Source organism: Anastrepha obliqua, chromosome 1 (assembly GCF_027943255.1).
Source record: "Anastrepha obliqua isolate idAnaObli1 chromosome 1, idAnaObli1_1.0, whole genome shotgun sequence".
Lineage (NCBI taxonomy): Eukaryota > Metazoa > Arthropoda > Insecta > Diptera > Tephritidae > Anastrepha > Anastrepha obliqua.
Window position 1 is genome coordinate 52,037,918 of NC_072892.1, and position 25,750 is coordinate 52,063,667.

The 25,750-nt window shown below is 37.3% G+C and overlaps 1 protein-coding gene across 2 annotated transcripts in view; it reads right to left on the reverse strand.

The window, feature by feature from the left end:
* The window catches only part of LOC129247585 (alpha-mannosidase 2), a 131,997-nt gene extending 110,967 nt beyond the window's left edge, over positions 1-21,030 (reverse strand). The window contains exons 1-2 of one of the 2 annotated variants that reach the window (XM_054886768.1): positions 20,710-21,030; positions 13,637-13,658 (exon numbers count right to left, since the gene is read on the reverse strand). The gene's annotated coding sequence lies outside the window, so the exon portion shown is untranslated. The remainder of the gene's footprint in view (positions 1-13,636; positions 13,659-20,709) is intronic. The other variant, XM_054886775.1, reaches the window with a different exon arrangement.
* Positions 21,031-25,750: the final 4,720 nt, after the last annotated feature.

Below are 25,750 nucleotides of genomic sequence, written 5' to 3' on the forward strand. Positions count from 1 at the left end.
GGCTGAGCTATTCAAACATGGCGGCGAGGAGTTGGTAAGGTGCATGCATCAGCTCCTATGCAAAATATGGTCGGATGAAAGCATGCCTGCCGATTGGAATTTAAGTGTGCTCTGCCCAATCCATAAGAAGGGCGATCCTGCAATTTGTGCCAATTACCGCGGGATTAGTCTTCTAAATATCGCCTATAAGGTTCTAGCGAGCGTATTGTGGGAAAGGCTGAAGCCCACCGTCAACCAACTGATTGGACCTTATCAGTGTGGCTTCAGACCTGGAAAGTCTACCATCGACCAAATATTCACAATACGCCAAATCTTGGAAAAGACCCATGAAAGGAGAATCGACACACACCATCTTTTCGTCGACTTCAAAGCTGCATTCGACAGTACAGAAAGGAGTTACCTGTATGCCGCTATGTCTGAATTTGGTATCCCCGCAAAACTAATACGGCTATGTAAGATGACGTTGCTCAACACCAGCAGCGCCGTCAGAATTGGGAAGGACCTCTCCGAGCCGTTTGATACCAAACGAGGTTTCAGACAGGGTGACTCACTGTCGTGTGACTTCTTTAACCTGATGTTGGAGAGCATCGTACGAGCCGCAGAACTTAATCGCTCAGGCACAATATTTTATAAGAGCGTACAATTGTTGGCGTATGCCGATGATATCGATATCATCGGCCTTAACAACCGCGCTGTTAGTTCTGCCTTCTCCAAACTGGATAAAGAGGCAAAGCGAATGGGTCTGGTGGTGAACGAGGACAAAACGAAGTACCTCCTGTCTTCAAACAAACAGTCGGCGCACTCGCGTATCGGCACCCACGTCACTGTAGACAGTTATAATTTTGAGGTTGTAAAAGACTTCGTGTATTTGGGAACCAGCATTAACACCTATAACAATGTCAGCCTTGAAATCCAACGTAGAATCTCTCTTGCCAACAAGTGCTACTTTGGACTAAGTAGGCAATTGAGCAGTAAAGTCCTCTCTCGACGAACAAAACTAACACTCTACAAGACTCTCATCATGCCCGTCCTGACGTATGGCGCAGAAGCTTGGACGATGACAACATCCGATGAAGCGACGCTTGGAGTGTTCGAGAGAAAGATTCTGCGTAAGATTTTTGGACCTTTGCACGTTGGCAACGGCGAATATCGCAGACGATGGAACGATGAGCTGTATGAGCTTTATGACGACATAGACATAGCGCAGCGAATAAAGATCCAGCGGCTTCGTTGGCTGGGTCATGTCGTCCGAATGGATACAAACGCTCCGGCTTTGAAAGTATTCGATGCGGTACCAGCTGGTGGTAGCAGAGGAAGAGGAAGGCCTCCTCTGCGTTGGAAAGATCAGGTGGAGAAGGACTTGGCTTCACTTGGTGTGTCCAATTGGCGCCGGTTAGCACGAGAAAGAAACGACTGGCGCGCTTTATTAAGCTCGGCCAAAATCGCGTAAGCGGTTATCGCGCCAATTAAGAAGAAGAAGAGTAAAACTTGTATTGAATATTATTTAATTGTATTTAATTGTATATATATTAGTATTAATTCGTTTATTTTAATTTTTATCGCTTTGGCACTGGTCATTAAGCGATGTATGTAAATCCTGGCCAAATTGTTAAACAACGTACATAATGTCAATGGGCAGATGTATAAAATAAAGGGGATAAAAAAAAAAAAAAAAAAAAAAAAAAAATAAAACTTAAAAGCATTAATTCATTACATAACACAAAATAAGGCTTACACTATCAATGTTTGGTTGAATGGACAGAAATGACCATTCAAGCTTTTGTGGCAATCTTTCAGAGCTGTTTGACAATTGCGGGATTATCTTTGCCTACAGCTTCTTTGACAACTGCCCAAAGATTTTCTATGGGCTTGAGGTCAGATGACTAAGTCGGCCAGCCTATGATCTAAGTCCCATTTGAAACGAATCAATTTTTTGCCAATTTGCTAGTAACTATTTGGGGCATATACACACATACGAGGGGTGCCTTTTATATGTCGGGATTTGGCAATCCTGGTGTTGCAATCTGGCAACTGACAGCTGTATCGTAAAGTTTGACATTTTTTCGCTTTTACGTACTCAGAACGTTTTGAAATACCAGAGTTATTTGTGTTGTTTACAGTATCCTAAAAGATTCATCTCGGTCCAAAAATGGAATTAAATCGCGAACATTTTCGTGCGATTATTTTTTACAACTTTCGACGTGGATTAACTCAGCAACATTGCATGGATGAACTTAATTCATTTTTTGGCGATGAAGCTCCATCAAGGACCAGTGTTTATCGATGGTATGGTGAATGCAATCGTGAGACAGTCTTAGGCATTAGTGGGACCAGCATACATTCAATATGGCATAAACATTTGACTGTCAAAAAAATTTGTTCGATTGGTCGAAGGAAATGCTCAAAAAATACGATCACGGGGCTTCGATACACGTCTATGACATCGTGACAGGTGATGAATCATGGATTTACGCGTATGAGCCCGAAAGTAAACAGCAGTCGACTGTATGGGTGTTTCAAGATGAGCCAAATCCAACAAAAGTTGTTCGCGCTCGAAGCACTTCCAAGCAAATGGTCGCCTGTTTTTTCGGAAAAACTGGACATGTCGCAATCGTACCACTAGAACAACGCAGAACAGTAAATTCTGAGTGGTACACAACCATTTGTTTGCCAGTTGTCTTCCAAGAAATTAGGAAAACCAATCGCCAAAGACGAATCACTCTTCACCAGGACAATGCGAGCTCTCACACATCGGCTCAAACAACAGCATTTTTGAGCACCCAAAACATCGAATTAATGGGTTATCCGCTGTATAGTCCTGACTTGGCACCGAATGACTTCTTTTTATTCAAAACTGAGAGGTCAACGTTTTTCGACACCTGAAGAAGCGGTTGCGGCATTCAGAATGCATGGTTTGGAGGTAACTCATTCAGAGTGGCAAAGATGCTTCGACAATTGGTTCAAACGCATGCAAAAGTGTATAGATCTTCATGGAGAATATTTTGAAAAACAATAAAGTAATTTTCGATGATTAAAATTTATTTTTGTTCTCTAATCCCCAAATATAAAAGGCACCCCTCGTATCAGAGGCATGTGGTACCATGGTTGACTTCATTGATGGCATATTTAAGGTAACAAGAAGTACTATTTGACCTGTATACAAATGGGCTGTGTTCCTTGAAGTCAAATAAAACAATTTTGGTTTTATCGGACCATGAGAGATTCCACCACTTTTGAACTGTCCAATACAGGTGCTCTTCAGAAAATTTTATTCTGGCCTATAAATATCGTGACTAAGGTAATGGCAAGTGTTTCAAGAAGGCAAGCGTTTTTGCCACATGTTAAACTCAGAACTGAAAAAGGAGCACGACATATATACAATTTGAATGTAATATCTTTAATTCTTAAATCTGTACACGTTAGTTATAGACGGAGAGCTCATGACCAAAAAACCCAACATATTTTATACTTCTTGAAATTTTGTGTGAGATTAGTTTTTTAATACTAGAATCGATATCCGGCGGGCTGGCTGCTCAATAGCGGTCTTAATTATGCGTTTTTATTTTTTAAAATTGTTAATAAAAAACATTTACTCAACATATTTTATACCACTTGAAATTTTAACAGAATTTCATTTACGGTCTGTATAAAATGAAACGATGGTTGCCAGCCCATTCTCATGGTCCCAAAGTACTGCCAGCCCATGTTGAAAGTGCGTTGATGGAAGCACAAGTCAACATATTTTATACCGGCTGTCTTTTTTACACGACATTGGCAATACAATAAATTGATGAAATGTGTAGAGCCAGCCCATTCTGATGGTCCCATCGCATGGAAAATTTGGAAAATTTCATTCCTGTGAGTGCGAGCGAGACCGACTTACGTGAATGTGGGCGCGCGAGAGAGAGCGTATATTGTTCATATTCTGTCTCTCCGTACAGTCTTGCAAAAATGGGAAGGATGAAAGGTTTGTTCATTAAAAAATTAGAGAATGGGATTTTTTTTTTCTTTTTCTTAAAAAAGTTTTTATTTCTAATTTTTTACTCCTTTATTTATTTATTTAATTTATTAAATGAATAGAAAAAAAAACAAAATTAAATTTTTAATTTTCTATGTCAGAAATAGATTCCGAGTCTGAACTGAAATAGTCATTTTCTATTTCTTCAGAGTCTCGCTTTTTTTGTGTACGGTGTAAGTTCTGTGGAGATTGCATCAAATGTGCGTCGTCTTTTTGATGGACCTGCAGCAGTTGTGTCACGTTGACATTCATCATCAGCAGCATTGCTATCCTTATTAATTACATTTTGATAGATGATACCAACCGTATCATGTAGGGTATCTTTCCCGCTGGTTGTTTCGACAAATCTGTCGAAATTATCGGAAGCCACCCCAGTATTTAAATTTGATGCCAACGTAATACCTTCAGGACATTCCTGAGTCCTTTCTATAGGAGAAAAGGCAGCTTCGGTTTCCAGTTCTTCGAGAACATGATAGCTGCAGCAGTGACCGTATTTGTTGAGAATATCGATAACTTTACGGCTGCTGGTTAAACTTTTCAAAGTCATTCCCAAGGTAATATGCTTTCCAGGCTTCATATTTCCATTCGTAACCGCGTAGATTGTGTCGGCCGCAATTGAATTGACTTTTCTATTTAAGTCTGGGGTATTCTTACGTCGATTTCGGGCACCGCTCAACAACATCACGTAAAAATTTATCAAATCACGGTCGATCATACATTCTCCAGCCAGCAATTCAACTTTACATTCGATGATAAAGGCTTCTTTTCAATATTTAAAATTCTTCTTCGTAAAATGAATGCTGCTTTTTGGAGTATTTCATCTTCTTGTAACAGCGAAAAAAGGCCATCATATATTAATTTATTTTTCGGTAAAATTACGTTTTTATTTCTGAAAGCTGAGACTTTAATTTCATCACTGAATTTATCAAGAATTTTATTCAGCAAATGTTGAAGGTTGCATGAACCATCATAACTATAGCCACGGTCTTCGTACAATTTCTTCAATATATCATCGTATATTTCACCCGAGATATTAAAAAGAAGCAACTGCCACGAGCAATGATGTTTTTTTGGATGAACTGATCAATTTCATCATCAGCTTCCTTGTGTAGTTCCCGATTCAGATTAAATTTTGTGTCTGCAGTTGGATTGCTTTTAAATTTATTAAAATATTCAACCGGACAGATTTTGTGATAAAATAAGTGCGGAGGCTCGTTAGAAAGTGACTTAAATAATTAACTATCTCTCACAACATCCAAATATTCTGCTAAGGCTTCAATGAGAATTTTTTTTTCTCCTCTGACAAGTGGTGCCTTACGTCCTTTGGATTTTTCATATTTTTTATTATAAAATGCACAAATATCCTGCTCCACACTTAATGCTGCCTCGGTTAATTTTTCACCTGAAGGTCCTTGTATGGCAGATTGACCTTCCTGATGTGTTTGTTCTATTTCGTGAGCAGAGGAAGTGCTTGATGTCGGTTCATCTGTGAAAATATATTTGAATACAAAAAAAAATTATAATCGGAACTAGTATTATATTCCTTCCCTTATTACAGTAAAATAAATATTTTCATACCTGTTTGAACTGAAATATCCGATGATCTAAGTGTCTTTTTTCATAATACTTTTTCATGACTGATAAGAACATTTTATGGAATTTTATATGATAGCCGTCATCACATTCTGATGCTAGTAAAATAACATCTTTATATTTTAAATTAATTTTTTTCCGAATGTCCAACACTTCCCGGCACTTTTTTAAAGTATGCACGGTAAAAGCAACGAGTTTATCATTTGTACTTTTACTGTTACGAAAAACGCACTTGATGGAAGATTCCATTTTAAATAACAAGTAAGAAAATCGAACGAAAAGTTAAAATTTACGTCTTTACTAGCCAACACTGTGGAAAGAACTAACTATACATGACGTCGTACTTTGGGTCCGGAAACTGTTGTCCTTGAATACCGCCCCTATTGTATTGCAGGCAGATGGCGACTTATGAATCACCATTCAAAATTCCTAGTGAAAAAGTAGAGCCAGCGCGTGCGAGAGAGACAGTATATAAACGATATACGCTCTCTCTCGCGCGCCCACATTCACGTAAGTCGGTCTCGCTCGCACTCACAGGAATGGAATTTTCCAAATTTTCCATGTGATGGGACCATCAGAATGGGCTGGCTCTACACATTTCATCAATTTATTGTATTGCCAATGTCGTGTAAAAGAGACAGCCGGTATAAAATATGTTGACTTGTGCTTCCATCAACGCACTTTCAACATGGGCTGGCAGTACTTTGGGACCATGAGAATGGGCTGGCAACCATCGTTCCATTTTATACAGACCGTAAATGAAATTCTGTTAAAATTTCAAGTGGTATAAAATATGTTGAGTAAATGTTTTTTATTAACAATTTTAAAAAATAAAAACGCATAATTAAGACCGCTATTGAGCAGCCAGCCCGCCGGATATCGATTCTAGTATTGAAAAACTAGTCTCACACAAAATTTCAAGAAGTATAAAATATGTTGGGTTTTTTGGTCATGAGCTCTTAGACTATTAGTTATTATTGTGACCCATTTTGCCGCATATTGGTTCAAAAGTAAATAGGTAAGACTAATTGTAATACTATATTATATACATAGATGAGCGAAGAGAGTAACGAGCTAGACTGGGGGAAATGAGAGAACTTCGGAACTTCTGTGCATATTTTCCCCTCGATCCGATCCTGCCCATTTGGAAAGATTGCCCTCGCACGACCCTCAAGCTCTAGTTTGCAGATAGAGAGATCTGTTCGAAGTTCGAAGAAATACGGTGTTAACTGTCCGAAAATGCTACCATGTCCCTTGAGAGATTGCTCCCAGAGGCCAACCTCCTTTAACCTGATTGCACTTTGAGCTGCGATGGAAATAACGTAAAAGTCGATGGGAAGTAAGTACAAAACGACGTTCAGGGCAGCACTGGGACAAGTTATACATGCCCCAGTGATGTCAATGTATGCAGTCTTTTGCACCCTCCCCAGTTTAGTGATATTAAAGCCCTTCGGAAGAGCTTCCCAATGGGCTGAATGGTAAAAAGTAGTATTTAGTGACGAAAAGAATGGATGGGTCGGATAAAAATAATTCCTATTTACATAATTTAAAAAGTAGGAAAGGGGCTTGAGTCGACATCACAGCCGTGAATGTAGTGTTATGGCATAGGAAGCAATATCGTACTATGGCGCGTTCGAATTGAAAATTGTATACTACAAAATTAGTCTATATTAAGCATCTTTTCTCCGAAATTCGTGAAACATTCGGACGTATTAACTGGATCTTTCAACAGGATAATGCACCTATACACACTTCAAGTGCGGTCAAATCTAGGAGTGCGTCCCAAAATGTAGAAACTTTAGCATGGCCAACGTATTCTCCAGATCTGAACATTACTGAAAATCTATGGGGATGGCGTGCACATAACGTTTATGAGAACGGGCAAGACTAAAGTGAGACTAAGACTAATCAAGTGAATCGAACTTTATTTTCAATGGGTATCAAAAGTTTTAAAGCAGCCTGAATTAACTTTTCAAGAAGTTGGCTACTCTACAGACTTTCAAGCAGACTTCATACGAGGGTCACAATATATATTTTTCTTCTCAGCAAGCCTAAGGCGCTTACTAAAAGGTTTAATACTTTCACTAAAACTTCATAATGCGGTCAGAAATCCTAAAAAAGATATTACTTTAACTCATTTTATTGTTGAAATGAAATTTGAATTGATCGAGCCAAGGAGCACCAAGAGATTTGGCGGCCCTTAAGGTACTCAGGCTAAAAAGCCCATTGTATTTAGAGCTCTGGAAAGAGGGTAGATGGAGAAGGAGGAAAGGAGAAAAGTATCAAAGACAAAGAAAGGAAAGAATAGAGACAGAGATAAAGATGGTCCTGCGAGGATTTTTCAGATTCTTTGGTAAATCTGTAAATATCCTCCAGTGTTAGAGAACGAATATTACTCTTTCTCACGCTATCGGAACCCAACACTCGTACTCTCTCGCGAAAACAAAACAATTACAGAGAAAGTGCTGCGTTATCCCCCTCCTCCAAGCAAGACAGACACATCGGGTCCTCAATGATTCCAATGGTGGTCATATGCTGATCCCATGCGTTGTGTTCTGTAACTACATATATCGACCATAAACCGAACGTCTTTCCTTTCAAGTTTTAGTAGAAAGTTTGACGGTTTTCTGTTCGGACTTGTCACAAAACACATTGAAGTTCTTCAGCGTTCTAGACCGGACCATCGCTCTTTATGTAAATTACATACATATAGGTATAATCGCTGATTCGATTCATGATGACGGCGAAACTGATTCCGATTGTTGGCTCTGACCCTTGTACCTTCAATGCAGCCTGACTGTCACTGAAAACTCTAATTTGTTTCCCGCTCCATCTCCTCTTGATTATCCATTAGGCTACTTTCAGGATGGGAAAAATTTCCGTTTGGAAAACATTTGCAATTTGCCCCATAGCAATACTGCAAGCAGTGATACTTATTAAGTTTAAGTACCATCCGGCTCGAGACCCTATTCCATTTTTGGTTCCATCGGTAAAGAAAATATCCGCCAAACTTGCCTGAATGCATTCTGGATTGCTCCATTGACATCAAATTTCCTTCTAAATGAAACTATGGGTATCAGATCGTCTTTAGGTGCCAAAAACAGTGGATACTGTTCAGATAGCAACTTAAAGATTTCTCTGTGTCCCGAAGTTCCGTCTTCGTGCCAGAAACCATATTTATGGAGTCTTCACATTGCTTTTATTGCATTTACAGCATCGCCGGAGGTTGTACTCATGGCACCCGTGATGCATAAACATTAGGGCGGGTCGATTTAAAAATCACTCATTGCTCTGTGAAAATCGTATTCTAGGGATCAAAATAAGAAACTTTGACTAAGACATCAGAATTCGTTTTAGAGGTATGGTTCCTTCGGCAAAGTTTCTTATTTTGATCCCTAGAATATGATTTTCACAGAGCAATGTTCGATTTTTTTGCCTCCCCACAAAAGACTCTAAAAGTTCGACCCAAATTGGGGGACATCAGAATTCGTTTTAGAGGTATGGTTCCTTCGGCAAAGTTTCTTATTTTGATCCCTAGAATATGATTTTCACAGAGCAATGGCCGATTTTTTTGCCTCCCCACAAAAGACACTAAAAGTTCGACCCAAATTGGGGGACATCAGAATTCGTTTTAGAGGTATGGTTCCTTCGGCAAAGTTTCTTATTTTGATCTCTAGAATATGATTTTCACAGAGCAATGTGCGATTTTTTTGCCTCCCCACAAATCGACCCGGCTTAATAAACATACACTTCTTTGCGGCCTGTATAGTTTCCGGAGTGTGGACTTAACCATGCCATTCTACAGAGGTGTAAGCCATGTTTGGTCTGATAAGTGCTGTGTATATCCATAGGACCACAGCAGGTTTCAGACTCCAGGTTTTACCAAAGGCTCTGAGGCATTGCTGAAAAATCCTCAATGCGCGATTCACCTTCAGTGAAACGAGTGTCCCCCAAGTCAGCTTCTTATCCAAGATTGCTCCTAGATATTGAACTTCATCGGAAAGATTAAGTGTCACACCTTTTAGTATTGGACTTTCAATTTTCTTTTCTCGTGAACAAAACTATGGTGGTTTTGTTCGGATTGACGGAAAAACTTTGTCTGGTGCACCAGTTATTTTGTTGTTAATTTTATTTTTCACTTTTCCGTGTGAACAACTGGAACCCTTTTGGTAATCTATTTCAAGAAAGGCAACTTATAACATATTGTTTAATGAAATTATCGGAAAGCAAATCGATTGGCAAAGTTACTTTCAAAACATACGTTTATTAAGAAATACGAAATAAAAATTAATGAGAAGCATTAACTTATTCCTCATCAATGTCTCATTTCATATTAATACCTCCCCTCACACGTTACACTTCAAAATGAAATTCACTTTTACACATCTCCTCGCCGTCAACAAATCCACCAACAAAGTCGTTAACGCCACTCATTAACAATTTAATTACCACAACACTTTTCCTTATACGCTTTTGACCCGATTTACGAGCGTTGAGGCAAAAAGAAGCGCAATGCTAGCAATAGATTAACTGCTGCCGCTGGCAACGCTGCTAGCGCAACATATTCGAACACACACGTATATGCTTTCCATACATATGAACGTTGCATGCTGCTAATTTTTTCTGTTCGTTGCACATTTTTCCCCACTTTGTTTGGTAAACACTTGGGTGTGCGCATTGTACTTACAATATAAGTAGAAATGTGTTAGAAAGGGGAATTGGAGGGAAAGTGGATAAGCAAAAAACTTTGGCATTGGCAACGATGAGTATGTCGAGTGCATCCGTAAGCTGACAGATAAAAGTGGGCAACAACTGCAACAGTTTACAGTAGCATGCTTCTGTCGTTTTAGTTGGTGGAGGAGAAGTGGAGAACTGCTGCTATAGGGAAAAGCCTATTTCAGCGTAAAAATGAATGAACAGCAGCGGTGACGGCCAGACAATAGTAAAAATAGAATAAACAAATGCGACAAAGTCAAAAAGCAAATATCGCGGGCAGACAAGCAGGCAGGCGTACTCGCATACAAATGGGTAAATGGGTAAAGATGTCGGCATAACTTTATAGGTGAATGTAAAAAGAATTTGCTTGAGTAAGAGTTGGAAAAGGAAAACCGTCGAGCGAAAATCTGGGAAGAAATGAAAGTAACAACAAGCATGTATGCTATTTAAATAGCCTAGTAAATAGCCCTGTTAACTGTGAAAGACTTTCGCTTGAAAATGGCAATAAGAAATGGCCGGCTGTAGCAATGAAATTAACGTACTGAATTGTTGATTTGTTTTTTTTTTTTTGCGGCACAAAATTTTATGCGTGGACATTAAGGAGGCATCAGCGATTAAGTGTTTTTGTTTTTTCTTGGTTTTTCTTTTTATTTCTTCTATTTTTTATTTTATTGCTTCTATTTTTTCTTTTTATTTATTATTTTGATATGAGGAAAAAACATTTGAATTAATTTTGTTAGAATTGATATGCTTTTGAATCCTCACAGAAACTCATGATTCAATAATAAAAGGTTTGCTCAGTAAGCAGCTTTCTCATTCCCTCTTGACAAATCGGCTCCCTTAGCAAGACACTGGGTTGCTAGCTCTAGAAACTTTGACTAAAAGTGGAGGAAAAGTAAAATTTGTAGAAAAAACATTTCATTTTCAAAATGGACTGCTTACTGCGAAATGGTACGCGCCAATTATTTATTTATTTTTAACAAAATATTTTCATATTGGCGAAACTTCGCGATTGGTTTAAAATTTAAAAATTAATTCACAAAATAAAATCTTGGATTATGTGAAATAATTTCTTGTTTTAATATTAGACTTGGCAATTTCCGCTAATCACTTCTGTCTATACCATTATTAACATTAAAATATTAATTAAAATTTATTTCTTAAACCGTTTGCAGTTTGTTTCCATTTAAGTAACAAAATACTATTTTGCTACCATTTTTCCCAAAAAGGATTTAATTTTTTCCTTTTTATGCACCTTCTTAAATACAACCTTTTGTAAGGGAGTGTCAAAAATCGAATGTCACTAGTGAGCAAACCTTTAATAATTGAATCATGACAGAAACTGTGAACTCAGCTCTTTGTTTTGACTTTTGCTTTTTTTTTATTTTCTCCTACCTTTTCCTTTTTATTTCTTATATTTTATTTCTTCTTATTTCTCCTAGTTTTTTCCTTTTATGACTTGTTGTTTTTCTTTTTATTCCTTATAGGTTTTTCTTACTATTTCTTCAAGATTATTCTTTTCATATTTGTACTTGTTATATTTCTTTAAATGTAAAGCGTTTTTCAATAGGTGCGCTTCAACTTTTTTCCGCTAGGGAGGGCGAACGACGCAATATTTTTTATTTTTCGCTTGTCATTTGTAAACTTCATTACTATACATTTCATCATGGAACGCTACACACTTGAGCAACGCGTTAAAGTTATTCAGGCTTATTATGAAAACGTTCAAATCAAAATGCATATCGCGCACTTCATCTTCAGTGAGGACGCACATTTTCACCTCAGTGGATTTGTCAATAAGCAGAATTTCCGCATTTGGGCGAAAGATAATCCAAGAGAGATTGCCGAAAAACTAATGTACCCACAAAGAGTGACTGTTTGGTGCGGTTTACATGCCGGCGGCGTAATTGGCCCACATTTTTTCGTTGACGAGAACGATCGCCACGTTACTGTGAATGGAAATCGATACCGCGACATGATAAACAATATTTTTGGGCGCAATTGAATGGTATGGACTTAGACGACATGTGGTTTCAACAGGACGGGGCCACAAGCCACACAGCACACGCTACAATTGATTTGTTGAAGAGTAAGTTCGATTAGCGCATTATTTCCAGAAATGGACCGGTCGAATGGCCGCCGCGCTCGTGTGATTTGACGCCTCTAGACTATTTTCTTTGGGGTTATGTGAAGTCATTGGTCTACAGTAACAAGCCGGCGACGATTTGTGAGCTCAGAGCCAATATTGAACGCGAAATTGCTGGAATTTCGGCCGATTTATGCAAAAGAGTGGTCGAAAATTGGGTTCAACGATTGGACTTCGTAAAACGTGCACGCGGTGGTCATGCAAAAGAAATTGAATTTCATACTTAAATATATATGTTCAAACTCGATAATAAAAAAAAAATTAGTTAAAAAAGTCAAACCGTTTGTGTTTTATTCAAAAAAAAGTTTAAGCGCTCTTACTGAAAAACGCTTTACTTCTATACTCACCTTTTTATTGCAGTATATGTAACTTTTCATGTATGGTTTGAATCATGTCTAAGAATCTGTACCTCTTTGATGTTCAATAAATTTATTTTCTGTTAAAATCTCCCCTCTTGCATGTTCCCACCGCTGATCTTTAATGAGTTACGTAAATTTCGTCTTCATTGTTTCGATCGTCACACTCTTCACATCAGATTTTAAAGTCAATTTGTGTAGTGACGCATTCGTGTTTCGTAGACGAGTTGGCAACGTCAGGTGCAACAAATATGTGGCTACAAATTATCATAGACAGCAAGCTATTAGGCGCGTTAGCAAGTAGCCACATAAATAGTAAGCATATAAGAATGCAGACTTTCGTGAAATGCTTCGCTGGTCGACACATACTCAGACATTTGATGTTATTTTTTTATTATTACGTGAGCAATCACATTCGCTTTAAATGTGCATGCCGTTGTGGCTGCCAAATTTGTGCGGTCTGCTGTCTTGTCTTGTCTGTTGCCAGTCTGTCCACCTATAGTATATCTAATGTTTACTTTTTAAGTAGTTGCTGTTGTCGTCTTGTTTCCGGTTTAATGTCTCGTTTATTTCAGTGGAAAAGTGTCCCCTCAGTGGTGATTACACAACATTGCACTCTGTCTGGGAGGGTATAAATAGCACACAGTGAGAAATCAGCGAACAGCCGTTTGAAAAATGTTTATTTAAAAGGGTTTTTATATGGCTGTAGTCAATGGCCCACGCTCTACTTATAAAAAAATATCAAGAAAAAAATCTCGTAAAACTTGTACAAATCTAAATAAATTACTGGTTTTTTTACTGACTTACCACAAATGTTGGTTTTCATTATCTGTAAAAGGAGAAATAAAGACAGGTATTATTTTGATATGAGGAAAAAACATTTGAAATAAGTTTGTTAGAATTGCTATGCTTCTGATTCTTCAGATTTCTCCGTTTCACAAACTGAGAACTCAGCTCCTCGTTTTGACTTTTACAAATTATAAAAGATTATTTATTTTAATATATTTCAATAATTAGATTTAAAAAATAGTGAGCCGATTGAAAATGGATCACACCTTTTTTTGTTAATCATTTGGATATAACGGCATTTTTAAAGAGCATTAAATATCTTGTCTAAATGAAAATGGCGGTTTTTATGCTCGTCGATTTTCAAAAAACCTGATTTTCTTTACTCTATGCTTTCAGGTTCCACCGAAAAGTATTCCAGAAACAAGTTTGTTTTAGCAAATAACAGAAGATTTTCTTCATACTGATAAATATTTTCTATTTTAGAAAGAATTAAAGTATAATTTTTATTAAAAATCCATTTTTTTTTTTGCAGAAATTTTTCTCTACGAAATCACAAAATTCCAAAAGTCTAACTTCCAACTTTCGAAAGGAACTGATTTCGAGAAAAGTTTTGAATAATAGGGCTTAGAAAAATACTCATATTTTATAATACTAATAAATAACACATCAAGTTTTTTTTTTTTTTTCGAAATTCAGAGTTTGTGTGCAATAACAAAACCATTCACCAATAAAACTTCAATTGGTAACGGGTGAAGATATCGCACGAAATTTTTCTATACGAAATCACAAAATTCCAAAAGTCTAACTTCCAACTTTCGAAAGGAACTGATTTCGAGAATAGTTTTGAATAATAGGGGTTAGAAAAATACGCATATTTTATAATACTAATAAATAACACATCTTCAAGTTTAAAAAAAAAAATCGACATTCAGAGTTTGTGTGCAATAACAAAAAAACTCACCAACACTTACTTCAATTGGTAATGGGTGAAGGTATCGCACGAAATTTTTCTCTACGAAATCACAAAATTCCAAAAGTCTAACTTCCAACTTTCGAAAGGAACTGATTTCGAGAAAAGTTTTGAATAATAGGGGTTAGAAAAATACTCATATTTTATAATACTAATAAATAACACATCAAGTTTTAAAAAAATTTCGAAATTCAGAGTTTGTGTGCAATAACAAAACCATTCACCAATAAAACTTCAATTGGTAACGGGTGAAGATATCGCACGAAATTTTTCTATACGAAATCACAAAATTCCAAAAGTCTAACTTCCAACTTTCGAAAGGAACTGATTTCGAGAAAAGTTTTGAATAATAGGGGTTAGAAAAATACTCATATTTTATAATACTAATAAATAACACATCAAGTCTTAAAAAAATTTCGAAATTCAGAGTTTGTGTGCAATAACAAAACCATTCACCAACAAATACTTCGACTGGTAATGGGTGAAGGTATCGCACGAAATTTTTCTCTACGAAATCACAAAATTCCAAAAGTCTAACTGCCAACTTTCGAAAGGAACTGATTTCGAGAATAGTTTTGAATAATAGGGGTTACAAAAATACTCATATTTTATAATACTAATAAATAACACATCTTCAAGTCTTAAAAAAATTTCGAAATTCAGAGTTTGTGTGCAATACCAAAACCACTCACCAACACTTACTTGAATTGGTAATGGGTGAAGGTATCACACGAAATTTTTCTATACGAAATCACAAAATTCCAAAAGTCTAACTGCCAACTTTCGAAAGGAACTGATTTCGAGAATAGTTTTGAATAATTGGGGTTAGAAAAATACTCATATTTTATAATACTAATAAATAACACATCTTCAAGTCTTAAAAAAATTTCGAAATTCAGAGTTTGTGTGCAATAACAAAACCACTCACCAATAAATACTTCAATTGGTAACGGGTGAAGATATCGCACGAAATTTTTCTATACGAAATCATAAAATTCGAAAAGTCTAACTGCCAACTTTCGAAAGGAACTGATTTCGAGAATAGTTTTGAATAATAGGGGTTACAAAAATACTCATATTTTATAATACTAATAAATAACACATCTTCAAGTCTTAAAAAAATTTCGAAATTCAGAGTTTGTGTGCAATAATAAAACCACTCACCAACACTTACTTGAATTGGTAATGGGTGAAGGTATCACACGAAATTTTTCTATACGAAATCACAAAATTCCAAAAGTCTAACTTCGAACTTTCGAAAGGAACTGATTTCGAGGGAACTCGTGGGGTAGCATATACACCCATATGTATGTATTTATATGGTTTTTAGAAAGTTCATTTTTACGTAACTATAAAATTTAAGAAAGAAAAAATTTAAAAAACCTTTGAACTTAGGACTAAGAATTAGGCTATATAACAAATATACGAGGTGTGTTCAAAAAGTATCGCGAATTTTGTGTTTTTTTTTCAAAAATTATTTATTTATTCATTAATATATATTTTGTCCCCATCAAAGTAATCCTCATGAGATATTATGCACTTGTTCCAAGTTTTTTCCAATCTTCGCAGCACTTAAAAAAATCCTTTTTTTTATCTTGTTCAGCTCCTCCTCGATGCCGTCTTTATCTCGTCAATGGTAGCGTAGCGTCGCCCTTTCATGGGCCTCTTCAGTTTCGGGAACAATAAAAAGTCACAGGGGGCCAGATCTTGGAAATACGGTGGCTGTGGCATCATTAGTGTATTGTTTTTGGCCAACAAGTCGCGCACAAGCAACGATGTGTGAGCAGGAGCGTTATCGTGATGTAAGAGCCAATTTTTGTTCTTCTACAAATTCGGGCGTTTCTGGCAGATTGCTTCGAGCAAATTCGCGCAGGTATATTCCTTATTAACCGTTTTACCTTGTGGCAAGAACTCATGATGCACAACGCCACTGAAATCGAAGAAAACGGTAAGCATTCGGCCGAACTTGGCGCGCTTTTTTCGGTCTTGGTTCGTGCGGCAGCTTCCATTGAGATGATTGAGCTTTGGTTTTCACGTCATAACTATAAACCCACGATTTGTCACCAGTTATGACCCTCTGGAGCAAATTTGGGTCGTCGCGGACAGAGACCAACATCTCATTAGCAATGTTCATGCGATGCTGCTTTTGGTCTGGGGAGTTAGGCACTTAAGTTCATGGAAATTTTCGGCCATCCAATCTCGTGTCGCCTCATATGAAGGAGCAGAGTCTTGCTAAAAAATGTACATTATCAATCTAGATTTTCACTACTGTCTCTAAAACCTCGATATATGCAGCACAATTTACTCGAACTTCTTAAGTAGAGAAGTGTGATGGCATTTGTTGTCATAACATCTAAAACCATGACAACATGGGAAGAGCTGTAGTATTGAAACATAGCCATCTGTCATTGTTGCTGGAGTGACAGTCCTTGACCGGATATAAATCTTCCATATTTTCTTCGACATAAACTGTCCTCTGCGCTTGAAGCAAGATTTATAACGAATATCTTCATGGACAACTCGAGAGATAATACTCGCAGAAACATTCAACTCCCTCGCAAGGGCTCTCATTGATTTTGAAGTGTCCACGTTGATGATCGCTTGTGCTTGTTGAATAAATTCTGCAGATTGGACAGTGGCAGAACGTTTCCGGGTGCTTTTTGGGGCTTGCTGCTTTCAGTTCCCTTTTTGAAGGAATGCACGGAAGCACTTAAGAAAAAAATAGATTTCTAAATCGGTGTGACTGGCACATCTAGCCACGGTAACTGCATGTCTCTTCATTTCTTGAGTTAAGTTGTAATCCTCCATATGATTAACGATTTTTTATTTTGTCCACATATTGATCTAGACAACGTTTATTTTCAACAAGACGGCGCTACGTGCCACACAAGCAACGAAACCATTGATTTTGTACGCGAAAAGTTTCCGGGCCGTGTTATCTCACGAAGACCACAATTGGCCACCACAGATCTTGTGATTTAACACCTTGTGACTTTTTTCTTTGAGGCCACTTGAAAGAGAAGGTCTACGCCAACAGTTCAGGGTCGATTCAAGACCTCAAAGATGGAATTCGTGAGGCTATCGAGGACATAGGGCAGCCACTTTACAATTCGGTTATGGAAAATTTCATGAAAACGATATTGTCCTGTAAGCGTAGTTGCGGTGGTCATCTGCCTGATGTTATTTTCCACTATTAACGGCAAAACTTCCTCTTTATAATGAAATAAACATCCGATCATTTATAAAGGGTGTTTTTTTTAGAGGTTAGGTTTTCAATTTGGCACTACTTTTTTTGTAGATGGTCTTTTTGACAGCTGTCACTTGATTTATGCTCAGTTTGGTTTGCCATTTCATAATGAATAGACTTACACCTGAACAACGTTTGCAAATCGTGCAAATTTATTACGAAAATAATGGTTCGGTTCGCGCGACGCATCGAAGAAAATTTTGTTCAGCGATGAAGCTCACTTTTGGTTGAATGGGTATGTCAATAAGCGAAATTGTCGCATTTGGAGTGAACATAATCCACAAGCCATTGCTGAGACGCCGTTACATCCTCAAAAAGTCACTGTTTGGTGTGCTCTATGGGCAGAGGGAATCATTGGTCCATATTTCTTTAAAAATGAAGCCGGCCATAATGTTACAGTCAATGGAGAGCGCTATAGAGCCATGATTAATGACTTTTTCGTGCCTGAATTAGACGATGTTAATGTGGACGACCTTTGGTTCCAAGAAGACGGCGCTACATGCCATACAGCCAACGCAACAATCGATTTATTGAAGGATACTTTTGGTGAGCGCATTATCTCGCGCCGTGGACCTGTGGCGTGGCCTCCAAGATCGTGCGATATAACACCGCTGATCTATTTCTTGTGGGGCTATGTGAAGTCGCTTGTCTACGCAGATAAGCCCGAGACGATTGACGTCTTGGAAGAGAATACTCGGCGCGTTATTGCTGACATACGGCCCCAATTGCTGCAAAAAGTGGTCGAAAATTGGGCCTCTCGGCTGGAATTTATTCGAGCCAGCCGCGGCGGCCACTTGCCCGAAATCATTTTTAAAACATAATGGCAAACCCTTATCTTTATAATAAAGCTAAATTCTTGGCCATAACATTAAATTATATACGTTTTATTTCATCTTGAAAACCTAACCTCTAAAAAAACACCCTTTATTAAAAAATCGCATTTTTCTTTGAATATCAAAAAAACACCCCTTATTGGTAAATCCTTTATATAATATATTTAACAAAAAAAATGTCAAATATTTTTAAATTTTATACATAAAATAAAGTCAACTTTTTGTGTGTGTTCGCTAACCGGCCGTGTCTTTGCACCGAATTAAACCAAACTTACACACATTGTTAAGTAGGTATTGAAGATGGTTTCCGTATAGTTTGGATACCTATTGGTGGATAGGGTCTCGAGATATAGGTCAAAACGTGGACCCGGGTAACCTTTGGATGTGTATGTACAATATGGATATCAAATGGAAGCTGTTGGTGAATGCTTTAGTACAGAGTATTTTTCATGCCGCTCCGTGACTGGGGTCTCTAGATATAGGTCAAAACGTGGACTCGGGTAACCTTTGGTTGTGTATGTACAATATGGGTATCAAATGAAAGCTGTTGATAAGTGCTTTAATACGGGGTACGGAGTGGATTTTGGAACAGTGAATAATTTCTTACGAAATTTGAGAATTTAATGTGAAATCCGAATGTTCAAATGAAACTTACAAGTTAATGAAGAATTGATTCTATTAACTGGTGATTTTAGACAAACGTTACCCGTTATTCCGCGATCAACCCCAGCTGATGAATTGAATGCGTGCTTGAAAGCATCTAATTTGTGGCGATATGTGACGAAATTAACACTAAACACAAATGTTCGCGTTCAACTCCAAAATGATTCAAGTGCTGAAGTTTTTTCAAAGCAATTGTTACAAATTGGCAATGGACAAATTTCTATTGATAATAATGGCTTATTTAAATTTCCAGATCATTTTTGTCAAATAGCAGAATCAAAGGCCAATTTGGTGCAAAAGGTTTTTCCCGACATAAGACAAAATTACAAGAATCACAACTGGCTAAGTGAACGAGCTATATTGGCTGGTACGAATAAAGATGTTAATGAGATAAATTCAGATATCTTGGATAAAATACCTGGTGATACTGTTGTATACCGGTCTGTTGACACAATTATCCAACCGAATTTTTGAATTCATTGGATAACTCGGATTTCCGCCACATTATTTGCAATTAAAAGTTGGTGCAACCATTATTATGCTTCGGAATATTAATCATCCAAAATTATGTAACGGAACTAGACTTGTAGTCAAACGATTGATGAATAATGTTATCGAAACAACTATTTTAATTGGCAAATTCAAGAATGAAGACGTTCTAATACCGAGAATTCCATTGATTCCACCTGAATTGTCATTTGAATACAAGCGTTTGTAACTGCCCATTCGTTTAGCATTTGCAATAACTATCAATAAATCACAAGGGCAAACTTTAGAAATATGCGGGATGAATTTAGAAGAACCAGTATTCACCCATGGTCAACTATACGTTGGCTGTTCGCGTGTTGGGAAGCCAACAACATTATATATTTACTCAAAAACAAATAGAAAAACAAAAAATATTGTTATGCCAAAACGCTTGAATAAAGAATAAAGAAATAAATAATATGAAAACCATATCTTTTCTGTTCTAAACCATATCTATTCTATTTTAGTGTGCCCAGCGAAGCGGGCCGGGTTTGCTAGTAACTATATATATTTTTATAAATATGATAGTCTTGTAACATAAAGTAATGTTTTATACATCTGTATACATAAATAGTTGCAGATATTGTGTATTATTTAATTTTTTTTTGCATTTTTCTAATTAGCATCTTAAGTATCGGAAAAAATTGTTCTTTAACGTCACTTTATATTATTTTAAATATTATAACCTTTAAGTAACGATTTTTATTACCTACTTTATCTAATTTAAAACGACATTTCTGCAAATCAATTAATGCATCTTGCCAACACAAGCAAATTCAGCTAATCAATTTTGCACATAAAACCAATTCACTTTTATAAATCTTTTCCCCAAAATAATCATTGTGCTCACCCGTGTTTGGTCGTTTTTAATCAATATACCCCAAGCGCTGAGCGTCAACATCAAGCGCAACAACACTGCACAAAGCACCAACAACAAACACTTCACAAACTAATCAGCCGCTTGCGAAAAAAGCCAGGCCATTCTGCACACAATCAGTAGTTGTACCGCACACCACACTTTTACTTTATGCAAAATTTTATAAATTACACAAATTGTTAATTTCTTCGATTTTTGTAGTAATTTATTGTTTATTCACCCCCGTTAACCGCAAAAAGAAGAAACAATTTTGCACGATACATAGAGCCAAAAAACACACAACAACCCTTCAGCGGAACAGCACAAACGAGATTGCCAGACGATTGAATGTATTCGATGTGGGAAAATTCCAACTGCACGGCAATTTCAGGGTTGCTGGGCGCCCGGGAAAAGAATTTGCATTTATATGTTTATATTTACTGCATTGTAAAACTAAATGCAGCATTGAGGTGCAAAATTTATTAAAAGTAATCAGAAAACTAAAAACAAAAAGGAAAAATTGTTCTACTCTTACAGTAATTTAGTAAATTGAAGGTTAAAAACTATTGTTTTTACACATTTTTTGAGTCATCAAACTTTACCCGAAGATGGCGCAATGGACAGAAATACATCACTGTGTACAGCTGACATTGACATTGTGAAAGAGAGACAAATGACATGGTGAGGTTAAAATAAAATATATCCTTGTTTCACCCGCTCAAATGACACATTGCACAGCATTGCATACTGTTAGGCTGAGCTGAAATTGAAACGCGCTGCCAACTAACTGAAAAAGGGAAAAGAAATTTTCTTGAAATTCTATTGAAAACTTGATCGTATATGTTTAATTTTAACCCTAGACGGACATTCTTCGTCATTTCGACGACGCTCGATTGCATTTAACCGCTTATCATAATTTCCGTTCATTGTTTTTCTTTAATTTTTCGTACAGCTTTAGTCGTTGCTGAGCTTTAATTGTGAGGGTCCGTTCATCTGTGCTAGTTGCTTGTAAGTACCGTTTTAAAAAATTTGCGTCGGCGAAACGACGAAGAATGTCTTTTGTGTGAGTTTTGCAAGAAAATAATATATCGCTTTTAGGATTTTTTTTTTGTCTTAAAAACTTTTATATAGTTCAATTCGACATGACAAAACAAGCCTTTTTAAATGACAAGGAAATTGAAAAGTTTCTTGCTGAAGACGATGACTTAATAGTTTCGGATGAAGATGATTATGCCATTGGCGAGCTTGAGATAGACTTGAGAGAGCTAATGGACGAAGAAAATTCTTCTGAAGAGATTTCTGCAGACGAAGACGATGTCCCGTTGAATGTGTTGCTTGAAGAGTCTGATATAATTAGTTTCTCAAAAAACATATTACGTGGAAAAAAACGTTATAAGTGGTCGACGCAAAAAGCTACATCTCATAGATATGGACAAAATATTGTGTATCAAGTACGTGGTCCTACTCGAATTGTAACCATGGATAATTGGTTCACTTCAGTCTCCTTGGCTAAATCTCTTTTAAAAGAACCATATAAATTAACATTGGTTGGAACATTGCGAAATATATTATACCTCCAGAGGGATAACTCCAGAGATGAAAGTCAGCAAAGGTCGAAAATGTGGCACTTCAATGTTCGCCTATGACAACGAACGGACGCTCTTGTCATACTACTGTGTCCAAAAAATAAGGTGACATTTGATTTTAAACTGCGCGCTTTGAAGGATTAGGAGAATTCTTTTTTTTTTTAGGTTGGTAGTACTGTGAGTGACATCTATGTCAAATTTCATGTGAAATATTCATTTACTGTTTGAGATACGCGTCGTTTTGTGAGCTGCTAAAAGTGAGTTTCTCGTTTTTTGCAATGTCGAAATTTGTTGAGCAAAGAATTTGCATTAAATTTTGTTTGCGGAATCAATTTTCGGATACGTTGAGGATGGTGCAGAAAGCCTTTGGTGATGAGGCTATGTCTAAAAAAAATGTTTACAAGTGGTATAGTGAGTTCCAAGCCGGTCGTGAACGTGTCGAAGACGAAGAGCGTCCTGGGCGACCATCAACCTCAACTGACGAAGCTCACGTCCAACAAATCAAAGATTTAGTGTTGAAAAACCGTCGATTAACGATTAGAGACCTTGCTGATGATGTTGGCATATCGAAAGGCTCAGTCAATACCATTTTGAAGGATGTTTTGGGCCTCAAGCGCGTCAAATCTCGACTGGTACCGAAAACATTGAATTTTTTGGACTCGTAATTCGTGATCATTTCATCAAAAACTCAACCCATATCGTTCCGCAACCACCGTATTCACCTGATCTGGCACCGTGCGACTTCTGGCTGTTCAGCAGGCTCAAAAGACCGCTCCGGGGACACCGTTTTGACACGATAGAGGAGATTCAAGCCGCAACGAAGACGGAACTGAAGGCCATCCCGGAAAGTGACTACAACCAGTGTTTCGAAAATTGGAAAAAACGTTGGCATAAGTGCATTGTGTCGGGAGGGGATTACTTTGAAGGGGATGAAATTGATTTGGAAGAATAAATAAAGAATTTTCAAAATAAATACAATGTCACCTTATTTTTTGGACACAGTAGTATAAGCCAAAACCGAATAAAATATTTTACTTGTTGTCCTCATGCAATAAAATTTGGAACTGTAAATAGCATGACAAAGACGCCACATATGATCGAGTTCTACAATTCAACAAAAGATGGTGTAGACACCTTAGACCAATGTGCAACGTAATGAGTTGCGCTCGAAACACAAACCGCTGGCCAATGGCAATATTTTTAGGCATACTCAATATGGCTTATATAAATAGTTATGTTATATACACCCATAATATGTTCCAATTGGGACAGAAACCACTTAGTCGCAGAAAATTTATGAAAGGTTTACACTCTGCTCTCATTCAAAAACACTTATATAAAAGACCTAACGTGGTAACTTTTAAAACGGCAGCTCGACAAAATATACAAGGCGGACTAGTTCAACATGATGAGAATGCAAAAAACAGTGGAGAGGTATCAGCAAGCAAACAAAGAAAGATTTGCATGATTTGTCCATCATCCAAACGTCGAATGGCCAAATCTTCATGCGCCAAATGTCAAAAAAGCTTGTGTGGGGAGCATAAAATTGATCTCTGTGCCTCATGTGCAAAATAAAGTTAAAGACCTATAAAACAGAGTTTTATTTTTAGTTTTAAGCATAAAATGTACCTTTTTAAAGTATTAATGAATTTTAATTTGAATAATATTACTTTTTTGTTGAAGTTTGTCAGAGGCTATGAGCAAAAAAAAAATTTTTTATTGAATATGAATATTTTTAATTTTAAGTTTTATATTATATTAAAATAAATAAAAAGCTTTAAAACTATTAAATAAATATTTAGAGTAAAATACTGCATTTATATTTTATTCTTTTTGGGTGTAGGTGCAATCTGAAGAAAGCTTAAAAAGAGTAGTCGTCGTTTCGACGAAGAATGTCTTTAGTGTACTAAAAATATGAATGTCCTTCTAGGGTTAAATTTTTTGTGAATTTTGCACAAACTTGCTGCTTTTATTTATACATTTTTTTATAAACTGAAGTGTCTCATACAGCTCATTGTTCCATAGCATGCGATAATCGCCGTTGCCAACGTGCAAAGGTCCAAAAATCTGACGCAGAATCTTTCTTTCAAACACTCCAAGCGTCGCTTCATCGGATGTTGTCATGGTCCAAGTTTCTGCGCCGTACGTTAGGTCGGGCATGATGAGAGTCTTGTAGAGTGTTAGTTTTGTTCGTCGAGGTAGGACTTTACTGCTCAGTTGCCTACTTAGTCCAAAGTAGCACTTGTTGGCAAGAGAGATTCTACTTTGGATTTCAAGGCTGACATTGTTATCGGTGTTAGTGCTGGTTCCTAAGTATACGAAGTCTTTCACAACCTCAAAATTATAACTGTCTACAGTGACGTGGGTGCCGATACACGAGTGCGCCAACTGTTTGTTTGAAGACAGGAACACATTCGCTTTGCCTCTTTATCTAGTTTGGAGAAGGCAGAACTAACAGCGCGGTTGTTAAGGCCGATGATGTCAATATCATCGGCATACGCCAGCAATTGTACGCTCTTATAAAATATTGTGCCTGACCGATTAAGTTCTGCGGCTCGTACGATGCTCTCCAACATCAGGTTAAAGAAGCCACACGACAGCGAGTCACCTTGTCTGAAACCTCGTTTGGTATCAAACGGCTCGGAGAGGTCCTTCCCAATTTTGACGGCGCTGGTGGTGTTAAGCAACGTCATCTTGCATTGCCTTATTAGTTTTGCGGGGATACCAAATTCAGACATCGCGGCATACAAGTAACTGCTTTTCGTACTGTTGAATGCAGCTTTGAAATCGACGAAAAGATGGTGTGTGTCGATTCTCCTTTCATGGGTCTTTTCCAAGATTTGGCGTATTGTGAATATTTGGTCGATGGTAGACTTTCCAGGTCTGAAGCCACACTGATAAGGTCCAATCAGTTGGTTGACGGTGGGCTTCAGCCTTTCACACAATACGCTCGTTAGAACCTTATAAGCGATATTTAGAAGACTAATCCCGCGGTAATTGGCACAAATTGCACTCGAGACTGGTGAATCTTTTAATTCGGAACTTGCCTTACAAATGGCCCAAAGAGAATAATCCATCGGATTCGCGTCTGGTAAACTTGAGAGCCATTGTGTGGACGTTATGAAGCTCGGAACGTTGTTTTTAAGATTGTTGTTGTTGATGAAAATGTCTGAAGAGCACCCATCTGTGGTTACAGCGGCCCAAACCATTACCTGTGGCGGGTGCTGCCTCCTGATGGCCAATCGATGACACAAATTCTCGTTTGAATGGTTGGTCAAATAAACCCTATCCTTTTGGGAGTTTACGTGTTACTCAATTTGAAGAAATTTTTCGTCAAAAACACAATGTTCGGAAATTGACCGCTTTCGGCCAAGCGAAGCAACTCCTTCGCTCTCTCAAGTCTGACTTGTTGCTGCTTTAGTGTGAGATCATGCGCCTTTTGGATTTTG